Source organism: Cygnus atratus, chromosome 3, assembly GCF_013377495.2.
Source record: "Cygnus atratus isolate AKBS03 ecotype Queensland, Australia chromosome 3, CAtr_DNAZoo_HiC_assembly, whole genome shotgun sequence".
NCBI lineage: Eukaryota > Metazoa > Chordata > Aves > Anseriformes > Anatidae > Cygnus > Cygnus atratus.
This window is the reverse complement of record NC_066364.1, coordinates 3,139,419-3,162,934: the sequence shown is the minus strand read 5'-3', so window position 1 is coordinate 3,162,934 and position 23,516 is coordinate 3,139,419. Positions and strand designations below refer to the sequence as shown.

The window sequence follows — 23,516 nt, the reverse complement described above, 5'->3', positions numbered from 1 at the left end:
TGCTGGGTTTTGCTCCTTGTGTCCCCCATCCTTGGCAGCAGACCAACAAACCAGCCGGCGTGCAGTTAGCCACATGAAGCGGGATGGACAGGGCAGATTAAATGAGAGTGCATCATAGCTGTAAATAAAGGACCTTAAATGAAATCTGTCACAACTGTTAGGCTGCAGCCGCAAGTAAAGGACAAAGAAATATCTACAGGAGCTCAATAACGTGGACAGTAGGTTCTTTATGACTGCCTCACAAGATGCAGAGAAAATGTCTTTGGCTTTGTGGGAGCTGTGCCGAAAGCCTGTGATAATGTGCACAGCGATAGTTTTTGTAAAAATCTTTTAAAAAAGATTAATAGAATTTATGCTTTTAGGGCTGGATTTTCCAAAGCAGCTCAGCACTGGGCTATCTCAGCTCCCATTGGAGTCAACGGGGTTATACCTCCGAAATCAATTATGGAGCAGATTGTTGCTGATTCTGAGAGCTTTTGAAAACCTAATTCCTAGCGTACTTTTTGGCTAAGCAGGCAAATAAATAAATACCCCCACCAAAACAAACAAACAAACAAAAACCCTACAATCCATCCCGGCTCCCCCAATCCCTCGTAGAGAGGAGGATTTCCGCAATCCTGCCCTGAATCTGGAGGAATGCTAAGCATACATGGGATGTACGTCTGTGAGCAAGGGGGTCATCCAGCTCCCTGTTTGATGGGGAGCTGACGGGCAGCACAACACCAAGGGATGCAGACCCTGGCTGTATTTATTGTATTTATTATATTAAATGTATTTATCTTGTCTGGCCTTCCCTTACCCACCTCTGAGGACTGTCCGTGCCTGCGTGGCGGTACTGCAAGGAGCCATCCTCGATGGGGAGGAGAGTTGTACTCCTTGGCCTGCCTAGTGCTGAGCTGTTGCCTCATTCACTGGGGAACGCAAGTCTGGGGACATCAGGTAGCAACACCTTTCTCTGCATTTTGCCTTTATTGTCAGACTTTTGGCTGTTTTTCTGAACAAGGCTGCCTTTCTATTGCTTTGCAAGTGACACTTTGAGCCCACATTCCCCTTTGACTATGGGCAATGAGTCAGTGGGCACAACATCCTCTGCTACCGGCATTTCATACAATCACTGAGTATTTGAGGTTGCAAGGGACCTTGGAGATACCCTACTCCATTTTTTCTTTAGATCCCCAAATCATCAAATAATTACGTTTTGGGAAGTTTTCATTGGCACCACTCTCTTGTTCATTTCTTGTATAGTCTTGTCCCCAGCAATGCGGTGTTGAAAATAGATATTATTTCTTAGGTATCATTATCCATGTTCACTTCTGCAGTTGGCCTTAGTTCTTGCTCCCATGCCTGTATGGGGGCTCTTCTCCCTGGCAAGCTTTGCTCCTGGTTGCCTTAATCTCTCCACGCTGCCTGTTGAGCTTCACATTCAAGATGCCGGGTTGTTTTCCTGTTAATTAGTCTTTCTCATGCTGCAGGTCTGGTGATTCTGCCTCCAGCCACCATGTTCCACATACCACATGCTGGAATGCAACGTGGAAGGACTCCTCGTTTGCAAGACTAAACACCCTATTTATTAAACGAACTATTTATAGAGATGCGGCAGCCTGCGAGGCAGCACCACTGCCTGACTCTCCACTTAACCTTGGTGTCCTGCTTGACATGATGCCTGCTACAGCCGCCATAATTCCCCCTGCTCCCTGGTCAGCCAAAAGTACCACCACGTTTATTTTGCTAACCTCTGAGCTCTTTGCATCCTTAATGTATTTCTCCTGCCAACACTTAGGGCCTTACCGATGGTGGCACCTCAGTGTTGCTGGCCGCTCTTGAATCTTCTCACCCAAGGGATGCCTTGAAGGCAAACGGCCATTCCTCAGCTTGCAGAAAGTTCATTTGGGCAGAACTGTGTCTTTTGAGGTGGATTAACCCATTCTTTTCCCATCACACCCCAGTTTTGCACCTTTCTCTCTCTCTTCAGTGACGCTTTCACCAGAGGGAATCCCAAGACGAAAGGGGCCAGCAAAAGTTTGGCCTTCAGTCAGGCGTTTGTGCATGGTCTTGTGGATCAATTTAATTTGGCTCACTGAGTAAATGTTAGGCTAACTAAAACACTCCTTAATTTATCAAATTAAATCACGACAAGATCCCAGCTGCTGACTCGGCAAAATTCATCCTTGAGGTCAATGCAGCACCAGGTTCTTGCAAGCAAGGTGTATTTGGAGGAAGGTGCTTTGAACCAGGGAGCAACAAAGATGTGGCTGGCACTTGGGTGAGTGTGACTGTTCCTGAATATCACATCAGAAAGTGGCTTTGGGGTTATGCACAATGGTATGACCACCCCTGGGACAACACTGCTGTCCTACAAGGAGTGAAAATGTGGCCATCCATGTCGTGAATACCATAGGTAGGGCCAGGGTACCCTGCTTCTACCTCCATGTCCGAGGTGTAGGCGTAGTGAGGCTGACTTCATGCTATGGTGCTTGGGAAGGGAGAGATTTGCTGTGGATATGAAAGCCATTGAGATAAACTTCCCTTCCTAATTGGGCTCATTGAAAACAGCACATATTTGTACCACTGGTGTAGATATCAATCAACCACTGGCCAATTCCACTAAGCGATATCCTTTCCGAATTCACTCTTTTGTTAAGTAATATATTAAATCTCTAGGAGACTGTCCAGACAGCCCAAATGAGCTTTATTAACTAACTGCCAATAATCCCAGGCTTTTCACGTGAAGAGGGAGCCCAAGGAAATCCAGGCAGGGCTTTCAATTCTCATTGAGTTTCTTGGTCCAGTGTTTTGCAGGTCACAGAATGTGTCCTGCCTTAAAAATGTGGTCCGATTGGATGCCTTAAGATTTCATTCCACCATTTTTTCCACTGGGATAGCTACACCTGAAGACAAGCCAGCTCTTCCATGCAGCTACCCATGCTGAGTCCTGCCTTTCATTGAACCATCTCCAAATGCCATCAGCTGGCCCAAATTTCACCTACTGGCTTAGACATCTTTGCAGACGTAGTATTTCTGTGAAGTTATGGTCCAGTAGCTTGGCAGGAGCTCATTTACAAGCCACTGACAGCCAAAATTATGAGTAGACTTAAAACCAGAGGCATTCTTTGTACACCCTTGTGGTCAACATGACTCTTGGTGGCTACCACCCATGCCGTGTTTTCAGCCAGCTCTCCAAGACATTGCAGTGGCTTTTCTCATTGTGGTTGTGTTGGCCTTTCTCCAGTATCACTTTTTGGCTCTCTTCTGAGCCTTAATATGAGTTAGTCGGGATGCCTGACCACATGAACCCTGGAATTGCCCCGTACGTCAGTCACATCGCACGCACGGGTGGCCATCGCAACTCTGCTTCCTAACGGTGTCTGCTTTCAGCCCCATTAATGACCATAATTATTTTCCTAAGCATAAATTGTTCCTAATGACCGTAGTCATTTTTAGCATGATAGCACAGCAAATGATGCATCCACGGGACGGGACGACGGCAGGGAACAGACCTTTCAAGCCCTCATAAATGTCAGGCACACATATTATTTACAGGGCACTTCAGACTGTGCTGTTGCTGTCGTTGATTTGGAAGTTCAGACAGATTGTCACTTCTCCTTGGCCTGTTTGTCTGTGATCAAGGGCGGTCTTGGTAGCGTGTTTCACTTACCCGCAGCTGAAAGCTAGAGCTTTTGTTCACGCAAGGGTAAAAACTCAATAGGTCTCTTTCAATTGCTGGTCACTGAGTGCTGGGGAAAATGATTTGTAAAATTATTAGATATTTCAAAGGGATCTGTCAAATCAAATTTGTCTCAAATAATTCAGTACTCCGAGCTGCAGATTGTAGGTCGAGTTCTTTATGAAACCTGTGTAGTTTTGTTTTTCATACCCATCACTCCATCTGGCCTTCATTATTTTAGTCTCTGCTTTGGGGCTTTATCAAAAGTATCTGCAGCTTGGAGAGAAGAGCCCAAGTCTTGGGTGTAATTTTCTTAGAAGACTTCATCAGCTGTGATTAACTCGTTTGTAGTCTTAATTAGATTACGATCCTGGACGACTGCTGAAAGATCTATAAGGTGATATTTGATTATTGGAGTGGTTAATTATGCCCTGAGCAGAACAGTAGAGGCAGAAACACCCAAGGGAATGCTGCAGGTTAGGGACAGGGCTGATGAATTCTGCTCTCGGGACTTCATCACCACTCAGGATTTGTCCCTGCAGCTCCAGCATCCTGAAATCACGCAGTTGTTGGAGAGTCTTTGCTTCCATTAAGGAGATGTTTCTATCTGTCACACTTGTTAAGAAAACCAATTCAAGTGCCGCCCGCAAGCGCAAAACTTAAATAAAGGATCCGTGGCATTATTAGTAGCGCTATCCTTTTGGAGAGGGAAAGATATGTGTTTCTGAAGTCGTGCATCTTAGGAATAGATTTGGAGAAGTGTTTTCTGGCCCTGAGGCCTCCTGGTGCAACCTGGCCATACCCATGCTAGCGTGTCTCCTGTCCCTGTTCTCCTTGTGTCCTTCAAAACAGGGTCAACCGGGACCTGTCCCCCAACCAGGCCACCTCCCAAACCAACCTCAGGGATCATTTTTGGTCTCTACGTGCTCATGTGGGCCATCAAGGTCCTGAGCACAATTTAACAAGTCAGCACCCAGCTGTAGTGCTGACATCTTGGCCCTATTTCATGTAGACATTCGGTGGTGAAGCCCTACCTACAGAGCTGGGTGATGGATGGGATGGAGAAGGGGTTTAAGCCCAGCAAGATGCAGTTCCCGAGCCTCCACGCTGGGATTAGGAAGGGCAGACCCTGCCCGAAGGAGGGCAACAAGCTGCTGGCCCTATTCCCTCTCCTTTCCAGCACAGGATTTGGGGTTAGAGGGCTTTTGGGGGGGGGCAAACCCCAGGGACTGCTGGCTCCAGTCACATCAGCAGGCTCAGACCAACATTCAGGGACAGCACGGATGCTCTCCGAGGCTCTCCCACTTAACCTGAAACAGAGAAGCCCTGCTCATCATCTTTCACCCCCTAATACCTATGTACTTTGGGATGAGCCCTGCATCATTTTGTGCCCGGGGGGAGCTCCAGCTGCTCCGCAGTGCATCGCCGTACAGCAAGGCAAGAAGGCTGCAACCGGCTGCACCACCTGGGTTTTTGTGGTGTTCTTTTTTTTTTTTTTTTCAAACAGGGCTCGTTTCGTGCGCTGATTCATTGCAGGCAGGGCTAAGTCCAAATGTTAGGCAGGAGGCAGGGCTGATCCCGTGGATTTCCTCAGCTCGATGAGTGTTAATTTGATCCGTGCTGATGTGGCAGGGGGAAAACATGGGGGCGGCGCGGCTGAACATTGAGATTCTGGAAAGGGTGATGGAGAATTTAATGGATCTTGGCGGCTTAATGCTCCATTTTTCTTGTGATTCCCCCTCGTTTCTTATCTCTCATATTTACATAAATTACGTGGACTCCAGGGAAGCTGCTAGGCATAGAAATTTAATCAACCTGCTTCTCAGGAGCCTGGTCACTGCGCAGCAAAAGCAAAAAGTGGAGTGGAAAAAAAAAAAAGGAGGAAAAAAAAAAAAGAGGTGGGAGGGGGAAAGAAAAAGAAAGAAATCATCAGATGTGTCAAAAGGGACGGAATAACCCCAGCCCGTTCAGCAAGGGGCTGGATTTCAGGAGCGGGGAAGGGATGACATCACCCTGTGCTGCACACGGGTTTTCTTGCAAGCGGGAGTGTGTGGGCTTTGGTGCACGGCAGGAGAGTTAAACACCTCGCACAGCAGCACCGCAGCACCCTAAAATCTGCCCCAGGAGAAGGGATGCTGCTCCAGAGAGCCTGGAGTGGGACATCCTCTCGTGATCCCCTTTCCCCCGCGGGAAAACTCCTTTTTCCAGCGCTTCTCCTTAGCAGTGCTGTTGGAGGAGGGATTGAATAGAAGGGCTGGGAGCGAAGAAGCAGTCGTTCCGGAATTTCCCGGCTCCTCCTCGCAGGATGACATAATGCATGGCGTGGTCGGAGAAGTGGCGGGTTGCAGAGGGATGCAGCAGGGGCAGAGGCACACCCGCCTGCCGAGAGGGTGCAGGCAGGGGTGCAAAACCAGGAGGAAAATGGGATGCAGGGGGATCCACCCCTGATTTTACTGCCTGATTTTGCCTGCTCTCTTTAAAGGACAGACCCTCCCCTTCCCTATGCACCTCATGCTGTGCTTTCGAGTACTAAAAAGAAATCCCTTTGTTTCAGGGCGATTTTTCCCTTTTTGTTTAAAGCTAACTGCTGAGAAGGGAAGTTGAAACACTTAGTTTTTAAAATGCCAGTCTGTGATTCTTACACTTTTCTCCCCTTTCTGTGATGCCTTTTTACTTTTAATGCAAACCTGTTACCCAAACCCCTACATCGCTTCCCTTGACTCCTGCCATTTCTCAGTTAACGCGGGGTCTCCCCAGGACAGGGGGAGCTGCAGGCTGGGGATCAGGAGCAGCTTTTCACCCAGAGCTCATGCAGCACTGGAGATGCTCAGGGAATGGGGGAATCTCCATCCCTGGAGGTTTCCAAAACCCGGTTAGCCCACCCTTGGCTGAACTGACCAGGAGTTGGGCTTGGGCTTTGAGCAGAAGGTCAGAGACCTCCAGATGTCTCTTCCAGCTCACATTTCTGGGGTTTATGCAACCTCACCATGCAGGAGATCCGTTACCCAGACCATGCGAAGCCACTTAGCGTGAGCTTCGTTGACCAGCACTGGGCTGATTTTCCATCTGAATATTGCACGACACAAAGCCAAGTACTTGACGCAAGTCCTTTGCAGTTCCCCTTATCAACCAAAGCTGATATCCAAGTAAAGGCAGGTGGGAAGACTTTGTGGTGGGGATTCCAGGCTGACACTGCTCACTGCTCCCTGCTGCTGGTCCTGGTCTTCACCCGTGGGCTTTCCCCCCACTGGTGGCAGCATCGGCAAGCCCAAGGAATACTTTGGAAAAGTCCCACTAAATGTCTTTCTGTTCTTTCCCTGCCGACAGCCTGGGAAGTTACACGAGCTGTCAGTGCTGAAGACAGCTTTATCAGATGCTGGGCTTATCATGGCTCACCTTCTGCGTGGTGACAAGCTGCACTGAGTGCGGTATTAATCTGACAGGCAAATGCTCCTGCGCAAAGGGACGCGGGCCAGGATGTGATCTGCTACATCCAAGGATCTTCCTGGCCAGCGTGGGGTGAAGAGCATCCCTCTCTGTCTCGCTGATAGCAGGGCTGACTGCTGTCATACTGCTCAGAATTGGGTCCGATGACCAAAATGCTGCTCTGAAGCCTGTGGAAGCATGGCAAGCCCCTCACTGGCCCTGGTGAAGAAGTGTTTGGTCAGTTCGTTGTGCTCGGTGATGGTTAATGAGCCAACTAAGGAGGGTTTGAAGAAGCCTTGATCATTAGTCTATAGCAGAGGGCTTTTTTGTTGTTGTTGTTTTCTCCTGAAAATCCCTGAAATATCCCTGTCTGATATCTCTGTAGCTTTGCATCCCAGTTCTGGGAAAGTGTTGATTTAGCCCCTGTAGAGTTGGAGTATAAGGAGGAGGAGGAGGAGGTCCACAGTTACAGTCTATAGTGAGAGGTGTGATACAGAGTTTATTTTACATCTTTTTATTTTTATTTTATTTTTTTATTTTATTTTACAGCTATTATTAATAGCTGATGCTTTGTTGTCTTGTGTGCTAGCCCTTCCCTTTCACTATGGACATGAATAAGACTTCATTTTTCTGCATGTTTAAAAAAAAAAGAAGAAAGCCAACAACAAATCACAACTCAGGACGTCCATATTTTTGATAAAATAGGCAGTATTGGCTACAACATGCAGTAACTGGGATGCTTGGATAAACACCATGAACAGAGCAGATCATCTACCTCTGGGAAAAAGAAGAAGCTATAAACAGTGGGGGTCATCTGACCAGAAGGAAACCTCTGCAATGTGGACGTTTATTTCTGAGCTGTTACCTAGTCCCCTTTACAGTTAACGGAGGGAAACGTGTATCTAAAATAGCACAAATGCATTTTCCGCAGTTGATTACAGAGAGCACCTGGGGCAAAAAACTCAAAAGTAGACACATGCATGCTAGACACCTAAGGTTCAGCTCAGCTTATTGCATTATTCATTGCTTATTGCTTATCCAGCTTCAGCATTTTGTCTAAAAACCTTTGACTTGCATCATTTGAGATACCCAGAGACATCCACTTGAGGACAGCAGCTTGCATATAGGGCCTGTAGGAACCCCATGCCTGTCTGGCCCAGCAGCAGGAGGCCAGGTGGGATCCTCTTAAGACACCTCAAGTGGTACTAAACACGCAGGACTAGCCCAAATTGACCCTTACCACTGCCACTTTGGGCGTTACTCACTCTCAGTGCTGTTAGACAAATGATAACCAAAACTACTCATGGAGATCAATGTGGTCAGGGTCAGGATATCCCTTCCCTGTGTTGCAGAACGATTCACTGTGCAAAGAAAAGGGGTCTCCTCCCTCCCAGTACCCTCCTTGGAGCTTATAGCCGTCCCTACGGTTGCAGTCATTGCTGACTTGGAGCCAGCCAGCAGGGCAGGTTTCTGTGCTGTTGGACGAGCCAGGCCTTCCTGCTGTGTGGTGATGGCTAAATGTAGCCCAGTGTGTAGTCAGAAGTCAATGTGATGCCTTCAAATCTTCCCCCAGTGGGTTTTCTTGCAGATTCCCTTCATTTTTCCCTTTTCCCTTTTCCCTTTTCCCTTTTCCCTTTTCCCTTTTCTTCTTCTTCTTCTTCTTGTTCTACTTGTTGTTGTTGTTCTTCTTTTTCTTTCTTTCTTTTTCTTTCTTCCTTTCTTTCTTTCTTTCTTTTTTCTTTCTTTCTTTTTCTTTCTTTCTTTTTCCTTCTTTCTTTTTCTTTCTTTCTTTTTCCTTTTTTCTTTTTTCTTTCTTTCTTTCTTTCTTTCTTTCTTTTCTTTCTTTCTTTCTCTCTCTTTCTCTCTTTCTCTCTCTCTCTCTTTCTCTCTTTCTTTCTTTCTTTCTTTTTCTTTCTCTCTCTCTTTCTTTCTTTCTTTTTCTTTCTTTCTCTCTCTCTCTCTTTCTTTCTTTCTTTCTTTTTCTTTCTTTTCCCTCTTGACTATAATGAGACATTGTGCTTAGGCATAGACAATGGCCTCACTTCCATCTGCTTGTACAAAGAGCCTCATCAAGAGCATTTTACTTGCAAGGCTTTCAATAAGCTACAAAATGCCCATCCTGGCAGTTGCATCCAGAATCACAAGGATAGAGACAACCCAGACAAAGTCCGGGTGGCCCAGGAGCAGGAGCACATGCGAGGTGTATCCATGGCTTGTTCAAAAAAGGATTTTAGATTTTATCCCCATAATGCCACATACAGAGGGGAACATCCTGTAATGCAAGTCTGCCAAGAAACCTTACCCCACTGAGACTGAAAATATGGAGTATCTGAATCACAGCTCCTAGGAAAAAAACATCATGACATTTCTGTACAGAAATCCTGTGGGGTTTTAAGCTTTCTCTTAAGAGTTCCTATTTCCTTTGAAGAATGTGGATCAGTCCCAAAACCTTTATTAGCCGAGAAGTATATCCCAGTCCTGGTTCTCCCAAAATCCAGATTTCTACCAGTGACTATAGGAAGATATTTCCCAGGAGGAGGCCAGCCACGCTGCATTGCAGATCAGGAAATTCTGGTGACATACATACTCAATAAATAAAACAGAGCCCTTTGGCCACATCCATTTTACTACATTTCTTACCCTCCAGAACAGAGTGACCATATCAGAACTATTGTCCCTGCCCATTCATTCCTGAAGACTGCCAAAAATTGTTAAGAGGAGACAAAATCTATAGCAAGAACCATCCTAAAGAAGTTCAGGTGGGAGAGCAGCAGTCTTGAGGCTTGATTTACTAACACATGTGCAGTCTCTCTGCCCAGAAGATCTTTGGCCAAATGCAGGGTCTGTTGCACACCTGCATGTGCCCTCCAATGCTCTTCAGTTGTCAGAGGTGCCCAAGAGGTGGCCAACATCACATTACTTCAGCTGGGTCCATGGTCTGAGAAGCAGACACTGAGAGCTAATTTCATCTGGTGCCCTCCTAAATTCATCTGGTGCTGCCCTTGACCTGGACCTGGGACCCCAGATCACTTCTGGGGTGTGTTGGCCCTGGCGCAGCACGCCAAATGCAGTGGGACAGGGAGGGCTCTTCAAACTGTTTGCAGTGATTTATCTCCTGCAGTAAAAAGAGGAGCTTTGTGCTACATTTTTCTTCAAAAGTTTAATTAAAAAGTTCTCTTTTCTCTTCCTTTTTGTCCTCTGAAAATAAGAGAAGAAAGGAGAAGGATAAAAATAAAATAGAAATGAATTTAAAGCATGCAAATGTTGATTAAAAAATATGAACCCACTCTACTGTGAAATGCTAACAATGGTTCCCATGGCTCCTGTCTCCCAAGTCAGAACTGCTCTGGTGGGTGAACTTCTGATTTCTAAAAGCACAGCCACTTTGTGAACGGGCACCATTCTCGGAAAGGCAGGATCTGATGTAAGAGACAAAATCGCCAGCTGAGATCCTGTGTTTGGCAAGTGGTGTCACTCAAATTCCAACCTGAAAGGAGATTCACGGCTTTGAACAGCGTGGGCTGGTAGAAAAGGGAACAGATCACCAACAGGGACTGTGATTTTTTTCCATTATTTGCATGTGTGCGTCAAGGCTGGATTGCTTGCTGGAAACCAAAACCCGAGACGGGGCTCTGACAAAGCTCTCGAGTGGGAAACCCTACAATCACATCACGAGTTCCTTGCTGCCCTCCTAACACCACCTCCCAATTTGTGCATCCGTGAAGAAACAAACCCCAAAGAGTCACTTATTAAGTATTTAATTGTCACACTCACTTCGCCCACCTCACAGCAATACTTCGTACTATCACCGCACTTTAACAATCCTGGGGAAATTTCACAGGGTTTCTTTCGTCTGGCACCTGCTGAGTAGGAGTAACCTAAGTGTGCTTCTCCAGAGCTTGCTCTTTTACCCCCCTCCTTTCATTCCAACAGATCAGATTTCTACTTGAAATCAATAGGAAATAGGAATAGAAATAGAAAAGCATTAGCATCCGATAAGGACCCCCTAATCTATGCAGTAGCCAATGTGCAAGGTGGGGAGTGGAAAGGGTTGTAGGTTATTTACGAGGTTTGGGGCCAGCTGCCACAGTTCCTGATGAATAGTTTGGAGAACAGGGTTCTGATGTCTCCTGCCCACCTCCCTCCCGTGACATGGACCTGGCATGCGTCGAGTGGGTGCGGTGATATTTGTGAGCAAAAGAAAGATGGGATGGGGACACGCAGCTCAGCCAACACAGCATCTCCCTGAGCAGGTCTGGGGCTTCAGGCAGGGAACAGGGAGCCAGGGCAAAGCCAGGGTAAAACCAGGGCAAAGCCAGCCCTGCCCAAGATTTTGGTGATGGGAAGAGCCCTCTTTGCAATCACAAGCAATGGGCTCAGCTGAGGCCGCCATGAAGATGCTAACTCAATTTTGGGGAGGATTTTGCAGAGAAATTTCAGGTTTGCAAAAAAAAGAACAGCTGTGCTGGGCCAGCCAGCTTTGAAGTCCATCAGGCACAGGCTGAGCAATCGCAGGGTGGTGGAGGAGCAAGGTGAGCACACGCTGCTGCTTCCCAGGAGGCTCCTCCCTGCGCCAGATGTGGTGCTGTTAACTTAATAACCATTGACAGAATTTTCCTCAGTGGCTGAATTTGTCTGTTCGGTTTTTTTTAGATGTTTGCAGCCAGAGTATCCCATGAGAAGGAGTTGCCCAGTTTAACTGTGCTGGGTAAAAAAATAAAATAAAATCAGAATCCCCTCTTTGCTAGTTTTGAACTGTCACCTAACCATTACATATGATGCTCCTGATGGGAAAATCGTTCATTGCAGACCACTCATGATTTTAAAGCTGTTAATCTTATATCATGCCACTTGTCCCTTTTCTGGGTTGAAGAGTCTTGCCCTGTGTGGTGGCTTTTCGTGCAGAAATGGCTCCGTCCCCATGACCTCCTTCATGACCCTTCTCTGAACCTTTCCTTGTTCTGCTGCGTCTTTGTGGACGTGATTGGGGACCACAAGTGCACACAGCATCCTGGACAGCGAGGCAGTAGCGCGACTTCCTCCTTCCTTCCTAAGTCCTCCCTTTCATCTGATTTTACTCCTCTGACCCACTGCTGGGCTGGGGCAGTTGCAGAAACCTGGTGTAGCCACCTGGCTGAAGAGGTCGTGGTGCAGTGGGGAGGTTTCCACCTCTCCCCGGCAGCCTACAACGCTTTGAGCTGCAATTGCTCTTCCTCCTCCCATTTCCCAGGCTGGCACAGATGGTTGGTGGCTTTCTGAAGCTGAAAACAAAGTCTAAAGACACCGAGGCCACCATATTCAGAGGCCATCAGGTGGAGGCAGCTTCCCATCCCTGTCTCTTCCTATTGCCCCAGTGTGGTTTTCTTACAAACAGGTTGGTGGATTTAATTAGGAGCAGCAAAACATTTTGATTTATGATTCCTATTTGCCTTACCTCCTCCCCTTCCTCTCTGCTCTCCAGCTTCACGCTTGTCAGAGCAGATATTTTTAATATATATATATTTTTATCACAAGCCGCTCCATCAGCACTACAGGCAAAGCTTTTAGCAGGGGAGAAGATGCCTAGTTTACGAGTAGCTCACCAATTACTACTGCTTGCTTTAGTGATTCTCCAGGAGAGCCTGAGGGCTGTGTGCTGGCTGTTCCTCTCTCCTCTGCAGGGCCATTCCCTCTAGTCCTACCACTGGTTACCTGTGAGAAGAGGCCGACCCCCAGCTCCACACACCTTCCTTTCAGGCAGTTGCAGAGAGCAATGAGGTCTGCCCTGAGCCTCCTCTTCTCCAGACCAAACACCCCCGGTGCCCTCAGCCGCTCCTCACAGGACTTGTGCTCCAGGCCCTTCACCAGCTCCGTAGCCCTGCTCTGGACACACTTCAGGGCCTTGATGTCTTTGTACTGAGGGGCCCAAAACTGAGCATAGTACTCAAGGTGCAGCCTCATATAAAATCAAACAAGTCGTTTCCATGCCCTTTTGGTGCCCGGGAGCCACGAGCCCTGTTGCTGGTGGTGCTGTGAGGAGACTCGGTCCATCCCTGCCGTCTATGTCTGGGCCTGACACTGGAGGCAGGCAGGGGAGCAGCGGGGCGCTGGAAGAGGTGCTGGGGTGAGCAGAGCCGGGCTCTTGTAACACCTCAGAGGGTGTGGGGACAGGGGAAGGACAGCGAGAGCATGGTCACAGTCTCTTGGTGCCTCCATGTGGGGCAGAAGCCGGATAAAGCAAATTTTCTCCTATTCCGTAACTGCAGCGGGGGGTACCAGGGCCTTGCTGCCTCCTTGGATCACCAGGGAGAAACCCTCCGCCTTACCTGAAATGATGACAGAAGCTGTATTAAGTGATAGCTGTACGTTTCTTAGTGTATTTTTAAAGAACATTTTGCCATGATAACACCTGATTCGGTGACAGGTCATCCCAGACAGCGCTACTGTTGACGTACACTTTATATGAAGTTTAAAAAGTGAAATACAACCAGGAAGAACAATTTTGCTAGGAAATAACATTTCACAGGTTTTTAGAAAGACCTTTTCCCGAATCATTCTAAGTGCCTTTTACACAAAATCTTCAAAATATGCATTTATTTGTTCCAGCTTGACCTTAAAGTTGATTTCTCGTATTTATACCAGACAGGAGTTCCTGGTTTGACCTGCTTCACCAGCAGAAAGTTGGTTTTATAGACGTATAAATGGGTAAAAATACAATAATATGGTCATATGTATGGCATATATACAAATATTGTTTATTCTTTAAAATGTCATAAATTTTATTCATTTATATATACCTTATGCATACATATATATACGTAATAGAATTTATACATATATATTATGTATAAATTCTATTACGTATATATATTTATATTTATACATGCTGTATACTTAAATATATACATATACATATTTACATATATATATATATGGATAGATAATGAACAAATAAGCAATGGATATGTACGCATATAGGTTGGTATGTATATATGAACCTTCGGATAATTTCCTTGGGGGACACATCCCTTTGTGGTGCTTATAAGTTAAAACAAACAAACAAAACCCACAAAACTGTTAAAATATTAATTCCAGAGTCATTGCATACAGAGACTTGTGGGTGAACTCCTGGGAAAGACAAAAGTGGGGCAACAGTCTAGTGCCAGAAAATGGAAACGGGTGAATATATAGACAATTTCTAAATAGGAGGATGGTTGGACCAGAAGGATGAGATTTACCGCACCTGACTTGGTACGCTGGCAATGGAGATGCTTCGAAATGAGCTATATAATTTATAATTAAACCCATAATTCATCTCAGCCTAAAGCAGATCTCTGAAACACATCAGATGGCTCTCACTGTAAAAAAACACAACTTATTTTTCACATTGAACGTGAAGGGTGCTGTGTGTTACTGGTGCAGATGGACACACGGGTATCAGGTCCCCGACTGCCACCTGGACGGAGCCTCTGCCCCTGGCAGCCACCACTGCCGCTCTGCCCATGATTTTTGGGTGCTCACCTTGTCCTCCCACTCCCCACCCCAGAGAGAGGGATGACTCAGGGCAGGCGGCTGATTTCCTGAGAGCAGTCACCCTCTGTGGCTGCCCCTTGCTCTCCCTTGACCACTGAGGATGTCTGGCAGAAGCCAGGGTCTGATGCTGGGGACACGGGTGACCTAGTGCCCATCCATTCACCACAAACCCAAGGTTTCAACATCTTGTGTCACGCTGGTCACCAGCAGTATCCAAACCTCTAGAAGCATGCAGACCAGAAGGAGAAGAGAAGGGCATCTTGCAAGGCTGGCTGCACCGCAGCATCTCTACCACCCACCTGGTGAGAACTTTCCTCTCCCTCCTCCTTGCCCGACCCTTCACCCAATCTCTCCTACTGCCCTTTTGACCCAACCCTCACCTTCAAGGGTGGTGGCCTCATCCCACAGTGGTGCCGAGCAGTGGAAACCAGGGGTGAAGCCTCACCAGTTGTCCACAGAGGTGCTCCTTCCCACGCGGTTGGTCGTGAAGGCTTTCCCTTGATGAACAGTGAGCCTAAAACTCTTTGACAGTGTCCCTTGAAGGCACTGTCAGCCGTGATTGTCTTGGACATGGCGCCCCAGGTGCAGGCAGCGTCTCGCTGATCGGGGATGATAGAGGATGGGACAAGGAAATTTTCATTTTTTACTCTACAGCCTTCTCCACGTTTGACAGCGGAGCTGCTTACCTTCTTCCGAGGGAAGATGCCCGTTTGCCAAAAGCAAATGTCTTAGGTGGAAAACACCTATGTTGGGAAAGTTTTTGTGGGAAGGGTTTTATTTGTGGGCACGGTGGTCTTCTGGTTCCTGCTTCAGAAGCAGCTGACGAGGGATGTACAGGGGTGGGGTGCGTCTGCCCTGCTTGGCACATATGGGGAAGAGGGGGCCAACAGGTAGAAGGCAGTTTTGCAGGTGTGCGCATGGCCTTTCTGTCACAATTTTACCTTCTTGCCCCCATTTCACAAGCCCCACCAAGCTGAGGAAGGCAAACCAGATCTGTCCCAAAGGGATCTGGGCTCTCCATGCTCTCCACACCGCTGGAGAGGTTCATGGGTCTAGGTCTGCCCTACCTTGTCCATTAGCAGGCTGTAGTGTGCATCCTCGGGTGAATCCCAAATTCACCTTGTTCTTTAAATTCCCACCTGGATGGGAAACACACTGGAGGAAGCGAGGGACAGCAGGGACCTATCAGAGGGGCTTTCTGCAACCGGGCATCCCCACGGGATCCAGCCAGCAGCCGCTCTCCTCGCTCCCCATCCTTTGTCTCAGGCTGCCCACACCGGTTGTGATAAAGGTTTGCCGAGCCTGGGAGGGGAGCAGCTTTCCTCTAAAAGCCACCGATGGGCTGGTTTCATCTCTCCCCAACACAGAGCAGAGCCATTCCCTCTGCTCATTAGCGCACAACCGGGAGAGAGGCAGGAACTTCCTAATGACTCGCGGCTCCGGGGCGAGGAGCCGGCGCTTTTATTATTTGTCCTGTCGGAGCCAGTTTCGCCTTTGATTCCTCTGATGGAGGGAGGGGACTGCTGACAGCAAGGGCTGAAAGCAGGCATCATTGAGAGAGGAGATGAAGGCCCAGCCTAATCCCTATTTTTTTTTTTTTTTTGGTCCTGTGCATTTAAAGAGCTGGGCTGGGTAATCTGGAGGTCTGGACAGCATGAAACACCTTGCCTTTGAATGGCTGGAGCAGTTTAAATCAGAGACAGGTCTTTTTTTTTTTCTCAGTGTGTATTTTTTAAGCAAGCTTTTTATTGAAGTAATGGGCATGGAAAGGGCTGGAGGTAACCAATACGTTCTGCAATTTCTGCTCACTGGTGGGAAAATGGACAGAAAGCCATCCCGGTAAGCCCAGCTCGCTTGCCATGGAAGGTAGGGCTCTGGTTTTCACGCCAGCATTGCCAGAGGGTTTGAGCATCGTTCCTCAAATGCAGGAGGATGATTTGATTCCTCCACTGTACCTTGTAACCAGCTGATGAGGCCTACGGAAGGCCAGCAGAAGAACCAGGTTCAGATCCTACCCAACATGGTTTGCAGGGGGACAAGATCAATGGAGCTTTATTCATCACCTCCACCCATCAGCTCTGCCTCCATGCTTCGGCCACTGCAGCCTCTCCAAAGGGCACGTACGAGGAGGTGGCACCCGTCCCCACAGCTGACCCATGTGTGCAGGCCACCCTAACCCACTGCAGGCTGCCCCATAAGGATCTGCCCTCACTGGGTGCCTCCAGCAGCTCCTCTCTTTTAGATCCTTCGTTGGTTCCTTTCCCCATGTGTTTCCCTTGGTGTAGGAGAGAAAGGTCTCTTGGAGCCATCCATGAAGTTGCCGTATGATAAACCTCACAGCTTTTAAAAAGCAGCCCTCTCTGTTGGCTTGCCAGTGAAAAATCAGTGAAACGTGGGACTCAAAGCCCAGATTTTGTGGCTGTGTTTAAATTTGGGAAGCAGTCGGTACCGGTGACCATTCCCTGACCTGGAGACCAACTTGCATGGTCTGGTTGCATTCGCACAATCAAATCTCTCAGCCTCCAGAACCATGTGGCAGCACCCTAGATGCTTTATTGTACATGGTCCCTGGCCTTGGCTAATTCCTCATCCTTCCTCTCCTGGGAATTGCCTAGGAGAAGGCTAATTCTCACCGAGCAAAGCTGTGCCAGGACCACGCTAACAATTTAAGTGTGAACAGTCAGGCTTCAGCCTAATCCACATGTTCACGTGCTGCTGAGGTTTTGGGCATGGCTGTACTGTTCTGGCAAAACACTGAATGAAAGCCATTAGGAAAGATAGCTAAGGTGTGAAAAGTCCCAGCTGCACAATCACTTAATTTCTTCAATTCTCCTGAATTCAAGAGGATAGGTAGGGTACCTTTTGTTCTTAAATGGCTGGGCATGCTCTATCACTGGGCAGATGTCATTGTCCATTCCAGATTCACCTTCCTTCTCTGTGGTTCTCGTAGCTGATGTGCTACAAAAGTACATTTGAATTACAATACACATATCCATTGCATTTTTTTATTGAAAGCCAACCAAACCTCGCAGTACTACAGTGTAATGTGTAGCGTTGCTTTTGCAGAACATTATATGATTTACTAAAGCGTTCATTTCCTATAGCCAAACTTATAATGGGATACAAAAGTAACATTGATTTTAAATTATCATGGCAAGCCTGCAGAAACACTCCCATTATTCAGTCGAATGGGTGAAGGCGCTGCAGTTTTCACAGCTGTGAAGGAAAACACTTGATTAAAGTCACGGGCCTTTGAGTGGCATTGCCAGGCTTTGGTGACACCATTGGGGTGGAGGCCTATTTAAGGAACGTGCCCTTAAAAGACCTGGACCATGAAGAAAAGCCGTGTTGCCTTCACTTGGTTTGCGATGGAGTTTTACTGAAAGGACCTGGGGGAGGATGGTACGGAGGTGATCATCAGGAAGACTTTCTGTGGTTGGTGGCCCCTCGATGCATGGCTTGTGTCATGCTATGGATGCCGATCCACAGCATGACAGCCTCCTGTGGACTTGTTGATACCCCTAAAAGCAAGGAGTGCCCCTTCTCTGTGCCCACCTCTGTGCATGGGCATTGGAGCTTCCCAGACTAATGCCATTTCTTACTCCAGGGCTGACATCCCAAACTAATTTTCACCCAGGGTGGCCGAAACCGAGGGAGGGGGACAGACTGCAAAGCCTGAGGGCTCCGGCTCAAACACAAAGCCTGCGAGAGCCAGGGGATGCCGGGATGCCTCAGGAGTATGATGCACAAATCTCTTTGAGCAAATAAGCGGGCTGTGGTGAGAAGGAAATGAGAGCTGAGAACCCTGCTAAGGTCATGGTAATGACTTTACCCATCCCATCCTGAAGGCTTTACCCTTCTTCAGGAGACTGTGCAGGACAGGGTCCTGTGCAAGACTGAGGCTTTGTAGAGGCACCAGCTCTCTCAGTCAGCCTTTAGTTCACGGAGTTAGAGATGCTTTCCCATGGGAGCAGACTCACAACGTTAAATGTTTACAATAAATCGACGAAAGGCGTTATTACAGCCTGTCCGTGCTGGTTTATGAGAGCACGCTGCACGGCTGCAGCTACAGCACGGCCGCCCTGCTGCCGGCAGCCCCGAGCTGCTCCCGCTCCCCGGGGCAATGGATGTGGCACCCTGGTTTGCAGCAGCGATGTGGCCAGACTCTGCCTGTCAGCCCTGGGGCCAAAGGAGGACCCCCGAGGTGTTTTATTAATGCCTTTAGATGAGGCCTGAGAGACCAGCGTAAGGCGCAGCGTGAAAAAAAAAAAAAAATCCCTTTTCTTGGCTCCAGAAATGCCACGAGAAACTGCTCGTTTCTCACCTGATGCTCCTGCTCCGTAAACATCGTGTAAAGAAGGTGCTTGTTTGCACTCGGGAGCATGCGGGGACTCCACGGTTTGGCACGAATAATTCATGGCAACGTTTGCTCCCGCGACGGCGTGCTGCAAGGGGGGAGATGAAATGAGACAGATCATCTGAGTTCCCCGTTGCCGTGGCTGCGTACGAAGGCTTACGTGCAGCTGCTGGGAGCACGCACAGCAGGAAGCTATTTATTGATACCGTAACCAGCTCTAATCCAGCGTGGATTCTGGGGCAGCGGGGAGAGGAGGGCTGTTACGCAATGGGATGAAGCCGTGACCGAATGGAGGCAGGATGATCTCAGAAAAAATGGGTTTTGCAAAAGACCAAATATCACAGAATCACAGAACTGTAGGGGTTGGAAGGGACCTCAAGGGATCATCAGGTCCAACCCCCCTGCCAAAGCAGGTTCCCTAGAGGAGGGATATGTTTCCTATGCTATTGCTGTGCATGGTGGGGAGCTAGACCCCTGGGTGTGCCTCATTATTATAGCTCCGGAATAGAAAACAGTGTAATAATGACCACAAAATTTAGGGAAGGGGTCAGGGATGCTGGGGCATAGCCATGAGGGGTGCGGTGCGGTCCTATGTATGAATAGCTGATCAGAATAAATCTCCTTCGCATCAATGCTCTGGTTCAAATCCATCCACTGTTAAAGTGCTTTGCTAGGTTAATGCAAAAGGAATTGATGTTGGAAGCCAAATCTCCGAAAACTAATACCATTAAGTAAATGGGGATCATTTATTTGTCTTCATATGCTTACCCACCCGCACGTACACATGGAGTGTTGTAGAGTTTGTGTGCACAGACAGGTAAGCTGGGGCAACCTCTCCATGCCATGAGATGTCCTGATGTCGTGACAGGACTCAGAGATGACCAAGAAGTCTCACCAGAGCCTTATAAATTGTGCCCAACCTAGCGAACTTGATGAAGGTCACTCTTCAGACAGGTGTCCCCAGAAACCCACCTTTTCAGGTAGGTTTCCCTTAAGGAAAAGTGATTTCATCTTCATCTTCCTTCCCAGCCCACAGAAGGACTTGGACTGGTTTATAAAGGCTGCATTTGGGTTCTCCTGCTTTTCCCCAGTTACAAGAGTGAGTTGTAACCAGAGCATTTGGACTTCTGAGAAATTTCTTTTTAGTGGTTAGAATTGTGATGGAAGGGCAGGGGGTCTGTCTTGTACTGAATAGATTTGTGGGGGGAAGGAGCAATTGAGGTAGTCTCTGTATCCACACTTGTATTTTGTCCTGAGTCAACTGAGTAATCATGGTGCCATTCCCATGGAAGAGCGTGCCATCTCCCACCACGAGCAGTCAACCCTGTTCCATCGTTTTGATGAAAAATGCCTTTTATGAAGGGGAAAACCAAAGTAGCTGAGGCCAACGCAGTTGGAACAGCAGGATAAATAACTGGGTTTTCAGGTTTCCATGCAGCCAAAAGGCTACACTCCCTTCTCATAAGTGAAATTCCCTGGCCCCGAGGCCAACTGGCGTGGGCTGGATGCATCCATCCAGATCTTCTCTCGTCCCTTGAAGCAGGGTGGCTAAGTATGAGTTGCTTGATGGTAATAGTGCCCGACCCATCCTCGCTCCCAAGCTTTATCCAGGAAATCTCTGGGGAGGACTGGTTGGCTTGGGCCAGATCTGAGCATCTAAATCTCGGTGGCCATTTCTCAGTCGAGTGCCTGTGCAGGATCCCCAGCGTTTGCAGCCTGCCGTGGTGGGGATGCAGAAAGCCAAGCCTGTCCAGAGCTCAGGTCGTGTCAGAGCCTGATTGAACCTCCCCATGTCCTCTTCTCATGGGCATAGAAAATTGGAAAACAGAAAATAGGAAAACAGGAGAAAAGGAATGAATATTTGGGGAGTGTGGAGCCATTTATCAGCTTTACTGCAACCAGATGCTCTAGTAAAGCTTTGTTTTCCTGTAGCATCCACTGTGATAAGAGGCATAAGCAGCTTCTAGCCACTGCAGAGCTTTCTTTTTCTCGTGCTGGAGAAGAGAAGGCAGCCCACAGCAAAGGGACGAATGGTGCTGAGCCCCAACGAAGCCCCGTGGGCAGCAACATCGCTGTCACCCGGACCCCTCTGACCGGGCTCCGAGGGGACCTGGGCAAAACAAAGCCAAGTGACATGGGATGATAATGACACTGGGGGTGGTGGTAGAAGAGGAGGATTTTCTTCTCCCTCCTGGACGTGCTGGGTTTTTGGGGCAGGGGTCAAGGCCTCACCTGGTTTCCCGATGTGCACCTTGGGCTGAGACAAGACAGCGTCGGTGGGGAACCAAGGGTCAGGTTTTGGCTCTTTCCACAAGCTCCCTCTGTGACCGCAGGCAATTTATTGCATCTCTCAGTGCCTCGGTCCCCTGCTGTTAATAACACATCCTTTCCTTTGCTGTGTCTATGTCCTTGTCAGTTTAGATTGTAAATCCTTTAGGGCAAGAACTGTCTCTTACTATTTGTATGAACCGGACTTGGTACAATCAAACTCTGATCTCAGCAGAAGCCTTTTAGCATTGCTGTAATATAAATAACAGTGATACCTAGGAACCAGGACTCCCGGGTCCTGTGCCCAGGTCTCTCAACCCTGCAGTGCAGCCAGGGTCAAGCCGCTTTACCCCTTGGTAGAGGAAAGCATCTATAAAATAATGGACAGAAGGACTGGCTGGATGGGAGAGGAGGAAAGGATCTGTTTCTGAATAACTTTGTTGTAGGTGGATAGGGTGGAAGAGTTGAACAACCAGGTGTGTGTAATTAATCTGAATAGGATTGGGCTTCCTACAAAACTGATTGCTGGTCCCCAGAAAGGAAACGAGAGGGCTGATGCAATACCAGAGCTTTGTGGACAATGTCTTGGCTCTGCTGTGTGACTGCCGTCCTGCTCCTTCACGCTTCCCAGCCCTCTGCTTTCCGTCCTTCCCTGCTGCCGTAACAAAGCTGTTTGGAGAGGTGCATTCTGCCCAAGTCCCACTCTCTGCTTCCTACGGACCTACCAGATCAGAGCAGCGAGCTGCAAAACCTGCTTTGCACGCGGCTTCTCTCTTCCAAGCACTCAACAGTGACATCTTTGTCAGAGGGCATCGCTGGTGACAGGAGGACTAGCAGCCCTGGGGGATGCAAGGACAGAAGGGCTGGGTAGCTGTGGCTTGCAGGGACGTGCAGACTCTGCTGCCCATCTCTCAGCGAGGGTTTCTTCCAGCTGGTGATTGCAGTGGGCAGCCGGAGCCACGGAGGGACAAGACTTCCAGGCTGGAGGTGAATAAACTCGGCGATTCCCCGGTGGCAAAGGGTGGACAGAGAAACTGCTGGCAGGGGGAGGAGGAGAGCCTGCTCCCTTGTCTGTGGCAGGGTGGAGTTGGCTTGCCTGGCTTGGGGACCTTTCCTGGTAGAGATCCCTCCAGGATGAGCTCCAGGGTCTCTGTTTCCTTGTCCCCACCTCAGCATCCAACACCATTGAAGGCTGTGGGTATCCCAGTGCTCCCCTCACTGCGGGTCCAGAAGGGCATGGGTCTTGTGTCTGCCTTGTGTCCTGCCTGATGGTCTCCAGCTTCTTCAGGGATGCCTTGGAGAAGGCATCTGGGGGATTATACATGAGGTTGTCCTCCATGGGGACTTTCTTTGGAAAGCAAGACCCTCTAGTGGGGAGAAGCTTGAGGAGGGACCCAGAAGACATGGGACAGGAGCTGTTCTGGACAAGAGCTATTCATGAAGTGTGTCAACTTCTCCAGGCTGTATATTTGCTCCCCAAAAGAGAATAATCCTGGGTTAAGAGTTGGCTGGATCAATAAATCTCCAAGCCAGTACTGGGAGCTCCTACCTAGCTATCAGGGGGAAATACCCTCAATTTTACTGTGGACCTTACTTCCCATGGGATAATCCTTCCTGATCTGTTAGCGTGGTCCCTGGCATTATCCCCATCTCCATGTTCCCCATGTCTTTTCCCTGAGGAAATATGTGCATCCAGTGCAAGCAAGCCCTCAGAATGGCTTATCAAAACCATGGCGAGGAGGTGAGAGACATCTGATAACAAAGTGACGCCAAAGAGATGGGAGACATCTGGTATCAGCCATCAGATCTCAGCTAGTTTTTGGGACCCTGCTGTAGTCAAGGGAAGGAGGCAGAAAATCTGTAGGAGGTGTAGTAGACACTTATTTTGGGATGGGGCGAAGGGCCTTGTGGAAATCTCTGTTGATAAAAGATGGAACTGAGATGATGGGCTTAAATTAGCTTTCCTACTTTTAGACAGCTGAAATAAGAAGGGAAATCCCATTCTGGAGACTTCTGTGGCTCCACAAAAGATTTTCAGACACAAGAATTCAAGCTTCAACATAAAATCCCTATTATTTCATTTAGGACTACCTCGGAGACTTGGGGATATGGGAGGGGGAAAACAAAGCATTTCACATGGCTCAGAGAAAAAGCTTGTGAGAGGGAAGCAGGGAGAAAAGGGATTCGTCCACAAAGCCACTTTATAAGGCATAGGATCGGTGTCACCTCAGGGGGCAGGGGGTAGAAGATGGAGGCTCAGTTACCTCCGCAGCCTGGGGAGGACTCAGG

The 23,516-nt window shown here is 48.3% G+C and overlaps 1 protein-coding gene across 1 annotated transcript in view; it reads left to right on the top strand.

Moving 5' to 3' along the window:
- XKR6 (XK related 6) overlaps positions 1-23,516 on the top strand; it is a 151,238-nt gene that overhangs the window by 91,465 nt on the left and 36,257 nt on the right. The gene's annotated exons all lie outside the window — the stretch shown is intronic.